Source organism: Uranotaenia lowii, chromosome 3 (genome assembly GCF_029784155.1).
Source record: "Uranotaenia lowii strain MFRU-FL chromosome 3, ASM2978415v1, whole genome shotgun sequence".
Lineage (NCBI taxonomy): Eukaryota > Metazoa > Arthropoda > Insecta > Diptera > Culicidae > Uranotaenia > Uranotaenia lowii.
In genome coordinates this window covers 247,725,702-247,744,850 of record NC_073693.1, presented here as the reverse complement: position 1 = coordinate 247,744,850, position 19,149 = coordinate 247,725,702, and the positions used below count along the sequence as shown (strand labels likewise).

The window sequence follows — 19,149 nt, the reverse complement described above, 5'->3', positions numbered from 1 at the left end:
TAGTGATAATATCACGTTCCAAAAGCCACCCGCTGGAGATATAGTTTTAAACTATTTCCCAAAAATAATAGAAATAGAACTTAAAAAGAAACTACTGCGGTGAACTTTACTTTGCTTTTTTAGCACTCATGCGACCTTTGGTCATATGATGACGATTTCTAGAGATAAACAACTTTTTTTTTCTAGTGCAAAATAATATTCCGTAGTGATAATATCACGTCACAAAAACCTTCAGTTACTTAAATTTTGTTTTTTTTCCTGTTTTGCACAATTGCAAAAATAATAGAAATAGAACTTAAAAAGAAACTACCGCGGTGGATCTTTTTTCCGTTATTTTTTTGGCTTCTGTCTGCACTCATGCGACCTTTGGTCATATGATGACGACTTCCAGCGACAATCTTACGATCGATTTAAAGAAAGTTTTTTTTTTTAAAAAAGAGTGTATAAGAATCTTGTTCAAACACAAAAATAATAGAAATAGAACTTAAAAAGAAATAACGGTGGTGGATCTTTGTTGTTGTTTGTTTTTTCAGCACTCATGCGACCTTTGGTCATATGATGACGACATCTCTGGAGAATCACATTTACTATGCGCAATTGCGTGTGACTGTCAAAGAGTGAACAGTTTTGAGATGAGACTTTGGTTTTTTTTAGTAAAAAAATTGAAATAGAATTTGAAAGAAATGACAGTGGTTTACGGTATCTTGTCAACTGCCATTGGAAGCAGTTAAATAACGAATAGGAAATAGAAAATATTGAGAAATTTTAGTGGTTGGTTTTTGCTTTTTTTAAGCAACGAATAGGAAATAGAAAATATTGAGAAATTCTAGTGGTTGGTTTTTGTTTTTGCTTTTTTTAAGCAACGAATAGGAAATAGAAAATATTGAGAAATTTTAGTGGTTGGTTTTTTTTTGCTTTTTTCAAAGCAACGAATAGGAAATAGAAAATATTGAGAAATTTAAGTGGTTGGTTTTTTTTCCATTTTTTTAGCAACGAATAGGAAATAGAAAATATTGAGAAATTTTAGTGGTTGGTGTTTTGCGTTTTTTAGGCAACGAATAGGAAATAGAAAATATTGAGAAATTCTAGTGGTTGGTTTTTGCTTTTTTTAAGCAACGAATAGGAAATAGAAAATATTGAGAAACTACCGTGGTTGTTGGTTAAAAAAATTGAAATAGAATTTGAAAGAAATTACATGTGTGTTGGTATTCTATGATAGATATCAGCTCAAATTGTCTTTCACAAACCGGTTAATGTTAAACCAAGAAAAAGAACTAAACGAATTGTAAATAGAAATATATAGAGAAATTCTAGTGGTTGATTTTTACTCCTGACTTTCGTTTACGAATTGTAAATAGAAATATATAGAGAAACCTCAGTGGTTTTTTTTCTGTTCAGACAACGCAAACGAATTGTAAATAGAAATATATAGAGAAATTTCAATAGTTGGTATTCGGTTGCAAATGAATTGTAAATAGAAATATATAGAGAAACTACAATGTTGGAACTGTTAAAAGAGACCAGTCTAATACGTTGCTCCCCAGATTTGGGATGCCTTAATTGTTATGACCTTACATTTTTCGTTGGATTTGCTTTCCAACGACCAACGGAAACGATGATCATCGAAATGAGGTTACACAGCCGGTAGATGCCTCAGCTTTGAGGTTATACTCCCGGTGCATTGTGTAAGTGGATGTGGAGCATGCGCTCAAACTACCACACCTTCGATGAGATGATGATGATGAGAAATGTGAATCAGCGTGTGACGCCATCTTGGAATTGGCAAGCCGACTTGACCACGTTGCAGAAATTGGTGCAGAATTCACTGCAGCAACGGTACTACGCTTCCAAAAGTGCTCCTTACGGATTTTGGAAGCGATTTCTCCTTTTGAAGCTTGAAGAACTTTGCTTCTTTTGAGACCCGGATGCACCCTAGAAAGTAGGAGACAAGAAACCAATTAGCGATTCCATATTAAAACTTTCACCTGAACAGTTAATTCTCAGAAAAAAAATGGAATTTTATTTCTTACCTTTGAAGGGGCTAGCAGTCAGCTCAGATAACGCAGGATTAATTCCTTTTCACTTATATAATCCAGAACATTAATGCCTGGAATGGCATCGTCGCCTTGAGCCGCCATCTTGGAACCCACCAGCACAAATTTTCACAGCCTTACTACCATTGATTTGGGCAGCTTTTCCGTTTGATTTTCACTTTGATGGTTGCAATCACTTCACTACGCTGTGCCTAAACTAAATGTCGCCATTAGCGAATCCATTTGCACTGATTTAGATGCCTCACAAAACGGGCCTTCTAATTTTTTTTCCTCCTCAAATTACTTCCACTGCTGCTAGCTCATCAGCCGACTGGACTAAGACTAACATGCTTAGCACTGCACTGCACACTGTACGATTGCCGGTGAACGAATGATGCCGAACGAACCATCGGGTACAGTTTTTGTACTGCTGATAGGTAACCGACAATCGTTCAACGGTCGCTGCCTAGGTAGTAGTATCCACTTTGCCGGTACCGGCAAACTGCTGTCTGTGTGTTGGTGTGCGGCCGGGTAAGAAAATATTGAACCGACGATCACGGCAAACGCTCTAGAGAACATGTCGCTACCTGATGTTGTTGGAGCTGAATTTCGAGAACACTTTTGCTTAAAATTTCCAAAAATGTTCGTAACGAATGAATACTGCATCGTTGATTGAAAAACTTTCTAGATTTTTCCTTCGATAGCCTGAAGCCAAGAAACGTTTCCAGCCCCTTTTTGCCGTGTTAAAAAAGGTTGTCTCCTTCAATAGCTTTTTGTTGCAAAAATAATTTATAATCGAAATTTAACTATAATTTTATGCTTATTGCATTTTAAATGAGTGTCTTTCTTACTTTCGTAATAATTTCAAATATTAAGATACAATTTTTAATCCCAATTCATATTTCCAAGAGAAATCAATAAATGTTTATCTTCCTCGTCTAGAGCAGTGGTCGGCAACCGGTGGCTTGCTAGCCGTATCTGGCATTTTGGAAGTGAAATGGTGGCTTTTGATTATCAAACTTAATATTTTTTAGAATTGATTAGCTAAGTACACGTTTCTTTCATGTGTTCTACAAAAAAATTGGACAACGACAACTACAAACTTTGGAGGAAAATGCTCTTTCACTTGATGTCTTAGACAGTAATATATACTCAAGACCGATGCGATCATTGTATAGATATTTTATTATTGATTTAAAAACTTTTATTACATTTTTAAGTTGTTTTTACAACCAAAAAAATGCCGAAATTTTAGAAGCGATCCATTCAGACCTAATTTAGCACAGCAAATCATCAAAAGTGCATTTATAAAAAAAATGCAATGAGAAATATTCTTTGGATTTTGAAATTCATTTTTCGACAATAATTTATTAAATTTACTTGTACATCAACGAAGATATTGAAAGTTTAATAATAAAAATATTTATCAAAATATTTCATTTTAGATTTTACCTTCTTCGGCCGCTAACTTTTGAACTGGTTTAACAAAAGGTGAAAATAAAGTAAAAAAAAATGCAAAAAACTTTTTTTTGTTACCAAGTATAAGCAGACATATTCGCTTATTTTTGAACCGTTCATAAGCTTGGTCTTTTCCCTTTCATTTGAGCCCAAATTTGAAATAATCCATCGGAGGTTCTAGAACAATAAGTTTTTTTGAAGATTTTTTAACCTTTTTAATGTTTTTTTTTCCAAGACAATATCATACTAATCACTGTGAAAACGCTCCTCTTACCTCTTTAACGTTAATCTAACTCAATTTGTCAATAACATGCTTGAATGGTAAATTTTCCTGGCTACAACTTTGTAGAAGACATCAAAGTGATACAAATTAAGTTAAGCTGTGATGTGATAAACAGAGTAATTATTATTTCATTTGAAATATCTAATAAAACTTTTCATCACTGATTGTACCACGACCAAAAAAAGTATTCTACTAGCTTAGTTATTGCATGCAGATTGAAAAGATGTTAAAGTTGATTTATTTAATTTGGTTTTTTTACATCTTTTGTAAATTTGTTAAGGATTATCTGAAGTAAAGAGAATTTGTAGGATTTTATTATGAAAAAATACTTCCCGCTTTTCTTGGAAATTAAAAAATTTATATTTTTTAGCTAAGTAAGTGTAGGAACTTCATGAAAAATATATGGGGCTAGGAAACAAATTGAATTTATTTCTTACATTTAAAGCCAAATTTAAAATAATGCACCGGGAATTAAAAACCAAATATATTAGTTGAAATCCTTTCATTCTTGTTGATTATTTTCTGGACATTTTCATATCTTTTCACTTTTAATTGATTGTAAAACCTTAGATAAAGTGGATGATTAAGTGTCAAATGCGTTTTTAGAGGCATTCGTGTATGTTAAAATGTGATCAAATTTAAATTTTCAAGCGAAAATTCAAGATTGTTCGTTTTTGTCAAAAGTACACGAACTGAACCTTATGTCTTTAATTGTTTCCTTTTTCGATTAAAAGAAAAAAAATGAAATCTCAACATCAACTATGTTTTCAACAATTTTAAGTGAATTATTTGACGTTATCTGAAAAATTTCTCTAAATTTATTTGAAACTGTAAGATCTCAAGCCATCAGTTTTTTTTGCGAATAATTTCATTTCATTTTCTAAAAAAATTTATGTTTTTTTCAAATTTCCTGGATAAATTTAAAAAAAACTTGGGGTTTTAACTGGTTGTCTGAGGATTTCTGCATTTTTAACTTCTCCCTAGAATGTTATTTTCCTACTTCTATGAAAATGAAATATAACATCGTGTCATGGACAGAACTGAAAGTAGTTGCTTAAAATGCTTAAGCTTATTTTTCGACATTTATTTTTTAGCATTTAGAAGCGTTTTTTCGGGATTCTGAGCTTAACTTGGGATCACAACTTTTAAATACGTTTTCTGGCTTTTAGAATTGTTTTTCGGGATTCTGAGTCAAATTCGGGATAGCAACTGTATAATGCGTTTTTTTTTTCCCAAGAAGCGTTTTTTCCGGGATTCTGAGCTTATTTTGGGATCACAACTTTAAAATGCGATTTTTAGCCTTAGGAAGCGTTTTTCTTTCAGGATTCTGAGCTAAATTTGTGATCAAAACATTAAAAGGCGTTTTCTGGCCTTAGAAGCGTTTTCGGGATTCTGAGCATTATTTGGAGTTTAAACTTTAAAATGAGTTTTCTGACCTTTAGAAGCGTTTTTTCAGTATTTTGAACTGAATTAACGATCACAATTTAAAATTCGATTTAAGTTTTTGATATCATATTTTTAGAATGTCTTTTATGGTTTTTAGAAGCGTTTTTTGGGATTCTGACCTTAGTTTGGGATCACAACTTTAAAATGTACTTTTTGGCCTTCAAAAAAGTTTTTTCGGAAATTTGAGCTTTATTTGGACTTACAACTTTTGAATACGTTTTCTAGCCGTTTTTTTCGGGATTCTGAGCTTTATTTGAGATCACAACTTTTAAACCATTTTCTGGACGTTAGAAGTGTTTTTTCGGGATTTTTTGATAAATTTGAATTCACAACATCTAAATCCGTTGCCTGACCTTTAGAAACATTTTTCGGGATTCTGAGCTTAATTTGGGGTCACAACTTTCAAATGCGTTTTCTGGCCTAAAGAGCGTTCTTTCGGGATTCTGAGTTCGAATTAGTATCACAAATTGAAAATGCGTTTTCTAGACATTAGAATTGTTATTCGGCGTCCTGAGCTAAATTTGGGAACACAACTTTTAAATTCGTTTTCTGGAATTTAGAAGCGTTTTTTTTAGATTTTGTGCTTAATTTTGTATCAAAACATAAAAATGCGTGTTATGGCCCAAAGAGCGTTTTTTTCGGGATTCTGAGCTTAATTTGGGATCACAACTTTAAAATGCGATTTTTAAACCTTTAGAAGCGTTTTTCTTTCAGGATTCTGAGCTTAATTTGGGATCAAAACATAAAAGTGCGTTTTCTTACCTTCGAAGTGTTTTTTTCGGGATTCTGAGCGTAATTTGGGATCACAACTTTAAAATGCGTTTATTGGTCTTTAAAAGCATTTTTTGAGATTCTGAGTTAAATTTGGGATATTATTTGAAATGCGTTTTTTTGCCTTCAGAAGCGTTTTTCGGGATTCTGAGCTAAATTTGGGTTCACAATATTAAAACGCGTTTTCCGGTCTTTAGAAGCGTTACTTTGCTCTCTATGGCGTATTTTCAGGATTCTGAGCTTAATTTGGGATCACAACTTTAAAATTCGATTTTAGCCTTTAAAGGCTTTTTTTTCGGAATTTTGAGCCTTATTTGGGATCACAACTTTAAAATGCGATTTTTGGCCAAAAACTTAAGTTAAGATTACAATTTTTAAAAGCATCTTCTGGCCTTTAGAAGCGTTTTTCTCGGGATTCTGAGCTAAATTTGGTTCCACAATATTAAAACGCGTTTTCTGGCCTTAGAAGCGTTTTTTTCGGAATTTTGAGCCTAATTTGGGACCAAAACTTCAAAAAGCATCTTCTGACCTTCAGAAGCTTTTTTTTTTTGGGATTCTAGCTTTACAACTTTAAAAAGCATCTTCTGGTGCTTAGAAGTGTTTTTTCGAGATTCTGAGCTAAATTTGGGATCACAACTTTAAAATGTGATTTTTAGCCCTTAGAAGCGTTTTTTTTTCAGGATTCTGAGCTTAATTTGGGATCAAAACATTAAAATGCGTTTTCTTGCCTTCGAAGCGTTTTTTCGGGATTCTGAGCATAATTTTTGATCACAACTTCAAAATCCGTTTACTGGTCGTTAAAAGCGTTTTTTGGGTTCACAATATTAAAACGCGTTTTCCGGCCTTTAAAAGCGTTACTTTTTTCGGGATTCTGAGCTTAATTCGCAATCACAACTCTAAAGTGCCTTTTATGGCCTTTAGATGCGTATTTTCAGGATTCTGAGCTTAATTTGGGATTATAACTTAAAAAAGCATCTTCTGGCCTTTAGAAGCGTTTTTCTCGGGATTCTGAGCTAAATTTGGTTCCACAATATTAAAACGCGTTTTCTGGCCTTAGAAGCGTTTTTTTTTTCGGGATTTTGAGCCTAATTTGGGACCAAAACTTCAAAAAGCATCTTCTGACCTTCAGAAGCTTTTTTTTTTTGGGATTCTAGCTTTACAACTTTAAAAAGCATCTTCTGGTGTTTAGAAGCGTTTTTTCGAGATTCTGAGCTAAATTTGGGATCACAACTTTAAAATGTGATTTTTAGCCCTTAGAAGCGTTTTTTTTTCAGGATTCTGAGCTTAATTTGGGATCAAAACATTAAAATGCGTTTTCTTGCCTTCGAAGCGTTTTTTCGGGATTCTGAGCATAATTTTTGATCACAACTTCAAAATCCGTTTACTGGTCGTTAAAAGCGTTTTTTGGGTTCACAATATTAAAACGCGTTTTCCGGCCTTTAAAAGCGTTACTTTTTTCGGGATTCTGAGCTTAATTCGCAATCACAACTCTAAAGTGCCTTTTATGGCCTTTAGATGCGTATTTTCAGGATTCTGAGCTTAATTTGGGATTATAACTTAAAAAAGCATCTTCTGGCCTTTAGAAGCGTTTTTCTCGGGATTCTGATCTAAATTTGGGTTCACAATATAAAAACGCGTTTTCCGGCCTTTAAGAGCGTTGCTTTTTACGGGATGCTGAGCTTAATTTGCGATCACAACTCTAAAGTGCCTTTTATGGTTTTTGGATGCGTTTTTTTCAGGATTCTGAGCTTAATTTGGGATCACAACTTTAAAATTCGATTTTAGCCTTTAGAAGCGTTTTTTTTTCGAAATTTTGAGCCTTATTTGGGATCACAACTTTAAAACGCGTGTTTTGGCCTTAAGCTTAATTTGAGATTACAACTTTAAAAAGCATCTTCTTTCCTTTAGAAGCATTTTTTCGGGATTCTGAGCTAAATTTGGTTCCACAATATTAAAACGCGTTTTCTGGCCTAAGAAGCGTTTTTTCGGGATTTTGAGCATAATTTGGGACCAAAACTTCAAAAAGCATCTTCTGGCCTTTAGAAGCGTTTGTTCGGAGTTCTGAGCTTAATTTGGGAACAAATCTTTCAAATGCATTTTCTGGTCATTAGAAGCGTTTTTCGGGATTCTGAGCTAAATTTGGGTTTACAACTTTAAAGTCCGTTTTCTGGACTTAAGAATCGTTTTTTTTTCGGGATTCTGTGCTTAATTTGCGATTATGATATCTCCATTGTTTCGATACCGATTTTTACTAAATTTATAGTTTTGTAAACCTTGTTATGCAACTGAAAATCTTTTTTGAGACAATATTTAATTCAAGTTTCATTGCAGCAGTTCTGTGATTTTACAAAAGGATTTATTGGAAACAAAACAATTGCTCAAATATTGAATCAGTTTTGATTTTAAGTCCTATGATTCCCTAAATTTTGCAAAATGAACATTTTTTTTTTTGTCAAAACAAACGTTGGAAACGTCGATTTAAATTTGATTTTAAGTTTCAAAGCAAATTAAGTCAGAACATGAATACAAATTCTGAACAGTATTTAGAATTTTTATTTTTTAAAGTAGCTTTTAAAAAAGTTGTTCAAATGTTGAAAGTCAACTTGGTACTTATTACTAAAATTCAATCCATCAGAAGTAAACGCTGGTGAATATGATTCATTATTTCACATGACTAAGTACATTTAATTTTTCTAATTTCTTTCTTTTTTTAGGAAATGTTAATTTTGGCCCTTGCAACTAACGATTCGAAAGGTTGCCGACCCTTGGCAAAGAGGGAAACATAATCCTACCTAGAAGAAAAGGGGTTCTCATGAAACACCCTGTATTCTGCCGATTCCACCAATACGAGACAACGAACGAAGGATAAGGTCTCTGTTTGCGTGAGCATTCTTCCTACTCGACGAATTCGAGTTTGAAATTTGCTTCACCAATACTAAGGGCAGTTCGGGATCGGCTCCTCGAAGCCAACCTGTACACATAACCAGGTGACGAAGATCGAGACCGAACACGAACACAAGTTCGGTTTTTATTGCTTTATAATCATGTTTTCAATGATATTTGCCTGTAAAATTTTGCTTATTTTTGTGTAAAATTTTGCTACTACTAGACAAACAGTTACGTTTATTATCACCTCGGTATGTACCACATTGGCCACAAAGCCTCTTGGCATGAATAGATGATGGAGGAATCCGTTGAACCGAAAATGATGTGACTGTGAGAAGAAAACGGAATGAAGCAAGGCGAAAAAAACGTGGAAAAGCGCCAAAACCGGCAAACGACGCCTGGGTTCCGAATTTCGCTCACACGTGCTCTTTCTGGAATCAAACATATGACATTTAAATGGAAATTTCATGTTTGAACAAACAAAAATTCTAAAAATAATGTGCAATTTTAATGCAAAGTGGGACTGAATAGATTTCACAGTTAAAAATCTTTTCCGCTTCTAGCTTCGAAAATGATTGTAAAATTGCTGTCAAAATCGAAAACTGTACTTGAATTCTCCAACTTCTGATGAAAGGATTACGTCTCATTGTGATTGTTTATTAAAAACGGGTTATTTTCATAAATCACACAAATTTTGAGTCCTGTTTAGCGATTCGTATTCTCATTGAAGATTCTGCATTGTCTTTTCCCAAAATAGAATCTGATTTAGTTTTTAAGTTTGAATTCCGAGTTCGGAGTTTAAAATCACATTTGCAACAACTTAAAAGCATTTTTCAATTAAGCAAACGTGAAATCTTCTTCTATATTCCTATTAAAGCATTATTTGTTAATCATAGTTTCGGATCGAAAACTTCAAAACCAGAATTCTGTAATTCGAAGCTGCGTCTAATTTAAGAATCTGAGTTTGGAATCTTAAATCGGTTTTTGAACTCAGAATGTATTTTATTTTTATGAACTTTGAATCTGAATTCTGTACCCGAATCCTGTATTTGATTCTGAATCTGGACTCTGCATCTTAATTCCTGTATTTGGCTTCCTAAGAATTTTAACATATCAACCAAGTCTTTTTTATCTTCTTTTTTATGTTTTTGTTTTTGTTTTTTTCTTTTTTTGTCAAAAATGATAGTTCCAAATTATCTGATTTCAAAAGACTCATTCGTAACAGGTTATTTTAAAATAATTTTAAATGGTCAATCCTTCATTAAAAGCATACAGGAATCATAAAATCGAGAAGTTTTAGAAGAAAAAAATGCTGTTGGTACAGGGATACTCAAGGACATTGAGAAGACATTTACATATCTTTGTACCTATCCTTGAGTTGAGCCAGTCGAAAGACGAAAAAAAGGGATAAATATACCTGTGAGGGGATACGATTGCAGTTACCTGTACGGTAATTTGAATTTCATTTTCTCAGCTTCTGCAATGATGACCTTGGTTTAACTTTAAAGACATTGCAAGCTGAATTCTTTTACCTATATAGACATAAGGTATTCTTACCGAGGGCTGAAAATTGGGATCAGGTAATGTTTTATACCTTCGAATTCTCTATTTTAAGTTGAATGGATGGTTGTATTTTTTGGGATTGGTTATCTAATCTAGGTTATCTAATATGGAACAAATCAGGCAATATAGGTCAATTCGATGACTTAACCTCTGAAATGATGACGAAGAAAATTCCAGATTTAAAAAATCAACAGAAACCAGAATTAAAATTGGCCTTAAACTTATGGCTGGTTAAAAATTTAAAAAAAACCACAAAAATGGAAAATATTCATATGAGAGTCAGAAATTAAGATCCTCAACAAAATCAAAACCTCGAAAAAAAAATTTAATACAAGTTTCGCAATTTCGATTATTTCATACTGTATGGGAGAGTGGGGAATAATGGGCCACATTTTTCTACTTCCATAACTTTATTATGAAAGATGAAATAAAACCAATTACATTATATTTTCTATATTTTTAAAGTATCATTTAGATTTTTTAGGTTATTTTCTGCATTTCGAATATTTTTTGGATTTTGAAAAATGATGGGGAATTGTGGGCCACTTAATCCAAAATGACCAAATAACATGTACATTTATTACTTGACCTAATACTGTAATTTCAAAATTAATTTCGTTATTTTCAAGTAATTTGAGGTGATGAAAGATGAAATAAATAAGAAAGTTGTGTATGATCGAAAAGATTCGAAAACCTGACCCGCAACTGTTTTGGCAAAATGTGTTATATAGAATTCACAAAATATTTTTCATAACTATTCATTTCATCAGCTTTGATTCGCAAATTGGTTGCGTTTGTGTGACTTATTGATGTTTCATAAAAAAAATTCCTTCCCATGTAAAAGAACGTTAAGATCATAAGCATATGAGTATATTTTTGTTGTGACCTTCAGGTTCTCCATCGATACAATAAGCAGGTGCTTGTTATATTATGTAAGTAATATTACTTTTCAACTTGATAAATAAAAGAAGCATATAATGTGTATTTAAGTCAACAACATATAGAAAAAGATGCTTACGCAAAGCGGCGAAGATAACACTTGGATTGAGATTTTTATCTCAACACACATCTGAGATATGCAGAGTAGTCCACGTTACCCCACTCTCCACTAAAGTTTGATTTTAAAGAATATCCAATGAACGAAACATAAAGAATTCCATTCTGGTTTTGGCATAGGATGAATGATTGGCTATCGTTTAAATTTTCTTTTGCAATCTGTTTCAAGTTTTCCAAATAACTGCTATAGCTTAAATTGAATTTTATATATGATGAAAAGGTTAAAAATTAATATAACTGAGGTAATTTTTTGATATTAATTGCAGTCAAACCTGGATATGCAAGAGTGCCGGGTAGAGTGAGTCATCCCTGGGATTTCCGGTCTGGAATTTCCGAGAATTTAAAAAAAAAACGGGTAAAAAATAGTTTTATTCCTGGGAATTCTCGATATGTATTAAATGATTTTTCTGCAAATGCCTGATAGCCTCTGGAACCATACTTCCTGTTCTTTTTGAAAATGTAGTCAGACAAAACACATTGAAAATATGCCAAATTCTGTGGCAGTAGACATTTTTTTTTGTTCAAATAGTTAAGTTTAAAAAGATAATTTGTATCTCCATGTCGTTTTTATAGAACGTAAATCCATAATCTTTCGAAAAATATATGAAAAATCGCAAAGCAGTTGGGCGGGTTGTTTTTTCTCGAAAGTAACATTTTTGCTCTTGTTTCCCTCTTGCTATTAAAGCCAGATGAATTTTAAAACTTAAAAATGTTCAAGACATCTTTTTTTTCATATTAGAAAAATTATGTAAAGTTTTCAGAAAACTGAAAAAAGTTGGATAAATCAAACAAATATACAGATTTTTTATAACATCGATCTTTTATAACATCATAAAATGGTCGATTTGAGTTCTTAAATCATTTCGATTAGATAACTTAAAAAAACTTTTAGTGGAACTTGGAACACTTTAGAAAAACTAATCATAAAACGGTGTGGAAAAAATAACGAAAATTACACATCCATTTGAAAACATGAAAAATGAGTTTTCGACAAGTTCAAAAAGCCAAATACAAACACATACAGGATGTCAATTAAACTTAATGTTTCCTCGAAGAGATTCCTTTTACTTAATTCTAAGCGTACATCTCTCGAGTATATGATTAAACCACTAAACCCCAAAAGTTTACTGTGTATGCCGTGACTAGGATTCGAACTCATGGAAAGGGTGGGTATAAAATGTTTTTCGTGATAAAAAAAAGTATTCATGGTAAATTGGTTTTAATTTCTATGAATACGAACCTCATAACTATAAGTGTTTCAAAAACATGAAAAAGGGAAACACAGTAAAAATTCTCATTCAAAACTTGAAAAACACTAACAAAACTTCCAAAGCTTACATACATGGCACAACAGGGTAAAATTTTCTCATAATAAGTATATAAAACATATTGAATACAAAGCTATCAAAATTTCGTAAAGTCAAACGACTTATTTTGATTTATATTTTATGCAAACCCGAGCAAGGCCGGGTAAATCAGCTAGTTTAATATAATTTAGTAAGAAAAAATCAGGACATTTAAGAGACCTTTTTCAAAAATTAGTAGAATTCGAGGGTTTTTGAAAAATTAGGACGGTAGCTCAAGAAAGAGGACAAATCTCAAAAAATCAAGACACCTGTCGATCAGCGAGCATAATGTTGATTCGAAAACGCACCAATAAAAAGCTGTGTTGGCTTCCAGATTTCTGCTCAACACAATGCGCAATAAAATTTCCGGAGGAGAGAACTCACTTCTTCAGCTGATGTGATTGCTCTCGCTCATTCTTATGAGTTGAAAATCTTTCTCCTGATTTCAGTGCGACTTATCTCTCACCGCACAGCTTGGGGAGCAGCCTTGCCAGATCTACGGATTTCTCCGTAGTTCTACGGATTTTAAGCATTTCTACGGAGCTACGGATCGATGCTCGAAATCTACGGATTTACAGCATTTCCTACGGTTTTCTACGGATTTTCTACGGATTATCAAAAAAATTCAAGGGATTCTGCGGACAAATCTAAATTCTACATGACAAGCAAAAAAAAAAGGTCATCAAGTTTTATTTTGTCGAAATCATAACCTTTTTCGATTTCCGTCAAATCTACGGACTTAAACGGTTTTCAATCTGGCAACGCTGTTGAGGAGAAGGAAAAAATATGCATTCTCTTCCCCTGAACAAGCCGATCTGATGAGTTTTGCCATCAATTTTCATCAGTTTCAGTTTTAGCATGGATTCTTCCAAAATCTTGCGTGATCGTGATCGAGATTTTGGATCAAAAGCACCCGTATGCACAGTGGTAAAAAATACGAGAAACGTGATCGTTGCTTATAACTTTTTTAGGTCACATTTTAGCATATCGTGTCTTCGGAAAAGTTGGTCAATAAAATTAGTTCTATAATAAAAAACTATTATTTTTCTGATTAATCCTCCTACAAGTGAGATAAAATTTCTAACTTCTCTGCTATAGGTTTTAGCTCTTTGATGTCTTGGACAAACTTGTTTGAAATCAAATTTTCTACAACTTTGTCTCAGACGCCAAGTTTTTAAAATAATTATTATCCGAGATATAGGCCAAATAAGAAACTTAACCTCTAAAAATCCGTTTTTCAATAATAACTTTTTTCAGTTAATTTTAAGTTTAAAAGTATGTTCTACAAAGTTGTTTGTCTAACTAAAATACACCACTCTGTTGAACATTTTAAGTTTGTAAAATGTGATACTGCTATGTTAAAAAGATTACCGAAAATAGGGCTTTTTCACGCCTTGTTTTACAAACACCGGGCAACATCGGGCAGCCCGCTTTAGATGAAAAATGAAGTCGAAGCTTTCGTCTACAAGATGCAGGTACAACCGTCAGTATTCACTTGTATCCAAGCGAGATACATCAATTTTACTTTTCCATGTTTGCATTAAAAACAACGATTTCTATGAAAGCCCATATAGCGCGTTCTACTACGTGTGTTTTCTTCTAGCTTTTCCCTGCGCGATGTCAGAAGCAAAGGTTTGGAAGCGCATTTGTATTATGCTTTTCCAAACCATTGCTTCTGACATCGCGCAGGGAAAAGCTAGAAGAAAACACACGTAGTAGAACGCGCTATATGGGCTCTCATAGAAATCGTTGTTTTTAATGCAAACATGGAAAAGTAAAATTGATGTATCTCGCTTGGATACAAGTGGATACTGACGGTTGTACCTGCATCTTGTAGATGAAAACTTCGACTTCATTTTGCATCTAAAGCGGGCTGCCCGATGTTGCCCGGTGTTTGTAAAATAAGGCGTGAAAAAGCCCTATTTTCGGTAATCTTTTTAACATAGCTCTGCAGTATCACATTTTACAAACTTAAAATGTACAACAAAGTGGTGTATTTTAGTTAGACAAACAACTTTGTAGAACATACTATTAAACTTAAAATTAACTGAAAAAAGTTATTATTAAAAAACGGATTTTTAGAGGTTAAGTTTCTTATTTGGCCTATATCTCGGATAATAATTATTATAGAAACTTAGCGTCTGAGACAAAGTTGTAGAAAATTTGATTTCAAACAAGTTTGTCGAAGACGTCAAAAAGCTAAAACCTATAACAGAGAAGTTAAAAATTTTATCTCACTGGTAGGAGGGTTAATCAGAAAAATAATAATTTTTTATTATAGAACTGATTTTACTGACAAACTTTTCCGAAGATACCGATATGCTAAAATGTGACCTAAAAAAGTTATAAGCAACGATCACGTTTTTCGCATTTTTGACCACTGTGGTATGGTTAAGCTTGCCAGATTGCCCGGTTTTATCCGGGTTTGCCCGGATATTTGATGCAAAATTTCGGTTAAGTCCGGTCCGGCCCGGTTGCCCGGATATCGTGAAAAAGTCCGGATATTGCCCGGATTTTTTCACAATTTTCATAAAAAAACCAAAAAAAATCAAAGTTTTTGAGTAAGTTTAAGCAAAATCGATTAACTGTGAAGAAATTTTCAACGGTTGCTTCAAATAATTTCGCTGATTTACTTTTATAAACCTTTAAATATTAAAGTGTACCAAAAAATTTTTGGAAGTCTGCAATTAAATTAAAAAGATATTAATTTCAATTTTTTTGAATTTTTTTTTTTGCTTTTATGTGTAATTACACCTAAATTTTGCCTGGTTTTTGCCCGGTTTTTGGATTTGAAAAATTGAAATCCATGCCCGGATTTTGCCAGGTTATTTGTGAAAAATGCCCGGAATTGCTAGGCCCGGATGGGAGTGGAAAAAATTCTGGCAACCTTAGGTATGGTGTAATATTTTGCATGCAAAGAGGACTTGTTTGCATGAAACCAGTCCAGCTCTACCGAAAAATCTCTTTTAGTAAGGTTACCTCTAACAATGACACGTTTCGTGATTAGAAATTTGATGGAAAATTTAGGATTGGAGGAATTTAATTCTGTTTAATTGATCAACCAAAAAAGCGACCCTAAAGTGTTCGCCTACGTAATCGTAGAATTTCTGAAACGTGTAAATTGTGCGTAAATCTTGTGATAGTTGACAGCGATGCTCTTCATCTCCTGAAAATCTCTTTACCCAGTTACCATACACATCCTAGTCATGTGAATTCCGGAATCAGAAACCAACAGAAGAAGATGGCTGTGAAATTTTGTGAAATGGTGCTGCTAAATGGACCATACCAGCCTCGGGTTTATGCTGATGGCAGACTTTTGGGTCTTGGTTCGCTTGCCTGAGGGTTTCCTTCAGTTTCGCTGGCTAGTCCGATTCAGTCCCTTTCATTGATCATGAGTCCTGCCTCAGTCATTCACAAATGCGTTCCTTGTGCATTTTCCCTCTACAAAACTGGACGAACAATGATTTGTCCGATCCACTGTACGGGTGCCGGCCGTGTGTCTCTCAAAGGATATGAGGATGGATGTTATGGTTAGGGTTTAATCGAGCGTACGAATTTAAGTGGCAATTTCGGAATCATCAACAATGCTCAGTATGAATAATCATCAAAATACTTACACGCAGGAATTTAATTAACCACTTATGGATGAAAAATAACCATATTTGACCATTTCCCGCGTTATGCCATTTAATGACTTCTCTTTGAAAACCCATAAAATGACTTTTCCGGGAGAAGATCGAATATGGTTATTTTTTAACCGAATGGGATTCTTACGGGGGAATTGAAAAATAGTTATTTTTCAACCGAAATACAAAAAAGCTGCTTTTTCAGATTTATGAGGATTTGTTTTAAATTTTTCAATAAAAATCAGTTTTTTCAATCAAGTATTCTTATTTATTGCCTGATATCCTAAAAAATAAAAATAAAATTAAAACAAATTCTAGCATCTAGCAGTTCGAGGTATCCTTAGTACAATAATTGGGACAGGAGCGAGTATGGCCCTTTTTCAATTATAAATTCGTCACAGCCGGATGGCGGGGGTCGATGAGGTTAGGACGGGTTTACAACGCAGCCAGACAACCCTGTGGGGGAGTCGAATTAAATATATTATTTTAACTTTAAATATGTCATCTAGTTTCTCTTACCAACTCGCCGGGGAAACTGGATCCAGATCCGGATGCATCTGATGAATTGTTCTCGGAAGAAGAAGATAAGGTTTCAATCTTTTCAGACAGACAGCTCGATATCTTCCGGAAGATCTTGTTCGCTTCAGCCGCTTGATGCGGAATATTCGCTGTGCTATGTTTCTGATGTCCTCCGATTTGAGCTTTTCGAAATGGCCTTTTTTTAACTAATTTTCGACTGGTTTTCACTGGCGGATGTGACCGAATTCAACAAAAAAAAACTTTCAAAACAATCTACAACCGTTCTAAATTTCGCGCACGTTTCTAGATGGCAAAGAAAAAACGTCACATTTTACAACCATTTTGTGGTTAATACACGAGAACTACCAAAATTGTTAGATTACTTTATAGAAAAATTCTTGAAAAATAACTATATTGAAAGCCTTAAACCATGGTTTAATAGATTGGACTTGAGTCGGGATTTTATTCGTATATTCTCCCGTCTCATGTCCAATCATTGTTCCTTAGACACGGTACTCTATCGTTTTGACATTGCTAGCAGCAATTTGTGTGGTTGCGGCCAAGGTTACCATGACATCGAGCATATTGTTTGGTCGTGTGAGGTCCATCTTGTCACCAGAACGAATTTAATAGACTCCCTTCGGGCCCGAGGAAAACCACCTAATGTTCCAGTGAGAGATGTACTAGCTATGCTAGATTTGGACTTTATGTTCGAAATTTACGTTTTTCTAAAAGCTATCGATCTACGTCTATAACTCTTATTTTTATTTTCATATTTCCCTATCCATTTTCTTTTTTTTTTTAAGTGAACTAGATATAAGCACACAATTGTAATAAAACAAAACGAAATTGGCTCCTTAAAGCCTAAAGGTATGAGCCGTTTTAAATAAAGAATTTACAAACAAAAACTATATTGAAAGTTTTGGAGCAAAAACCATAATATGGTTATTCTATAACCAGAAATGGTTAAATAAAAACAAGCTTGTAGAAAAATTACACCCACAGAAATGGGGTTGCCAAATTTCAATGCCGTTTGACGCTTACTCTATGCCAAAAATGCGCTTAAACATGCATTATTCCAAAGATGATTTGATTTGAAAAGCACTTCTGGCATAGACTCAAACTCCCAAGCAAAAAGAAGCTTGAAGAGTACATTCAAACAGAAAAAGATGAGATTTTTTTAGGCTATAGTTGTTTTAATTTATTTTCACATTTCCCTATCTATCTTCTTCTTTCTTAAAAAAAGTGAACAAGTTACAAGGATAGTATGAGCCATTTCAAAGGAAGATTTTACAAAAAAAGATAATAATTTTATGAGATTTTCATCCTATTGGATAATTCATCGCAGTAATAAGATAATAACAAAAATTTAAATACTGATATAAAGTCTCGAGCTCCCATGCAAAATGATTCACCACTAAATTCAAGCGGAACAAGAGAAATATTTCATGGGATTTATATTCTATAGTCCATCTCAGAAACAAGGAAATAAAATGAAAAAAAAATGCCGTGTTTTAGAGCAATACAATTTAGGAAAGGTCAACAAATTTCATGTAGGGTAATACCGTATTCGTTTTCACCATCCCGAAAGTTTGGCACCATCCACGCTGAAAACAAGCATGAATCGAGTTTTGCACTCACCTTTGTAGGTGTGCGTGAAATCGGCAGTGTCAACAAAAAACATCAAGCTGTCAAAAATCTATTACAGCTGGTATTTGTTTTCGTTTGATTTCGGAAATTGAAATGAAATTAACTTTGGTTGTTCATTGTCTTTTAAACAATATGAAAATTTTAGCATGAATTTATATATTATGTTGAATTGTTATGATTTCAGATTTATTTTGCTTAGTAGATTCGCCTCTGGCTCTGATGAACTGCAATACCGACTGATTCTGGGCGGTCTATGTTTGCTGCTGCTTCGGTTTGGGCGATTCCACCAGATCTTTGGGTTGGCCTTTTTGCACTCTGATTTGCTGCACATTTCTTCTTGGGAGCGTTGTTTGCTTTGGAACGTGCCATCTAGGTGAAATTCTCCGCCTCTGTTGGAAACGGCACTGGTATTTAATCCGGAACAAGTTTCCGTTCTTCGGGATAATAAAGAGAAAAAAACAGCTCAAACGCAATTTTTGCGGTATAGAAATAAACCAACCAGCTGATATTTG

General features: G+C 33.7%; 1 protein-coding gene across 5 annotated transcripts in view; it reads right to left on the bottom strand.

Moving 5' to 3' along the window:
• The window catches only part of LOC129755947 (ras-specific guanine nucleotide-releasing factor 2-like), a 546,013-nt gene that overhangs the window by 68,775 nt on the left and 458,089 nt on the right, over window positions 1–19,149 (bottom strand). The window lies entirely within an intron of this gene.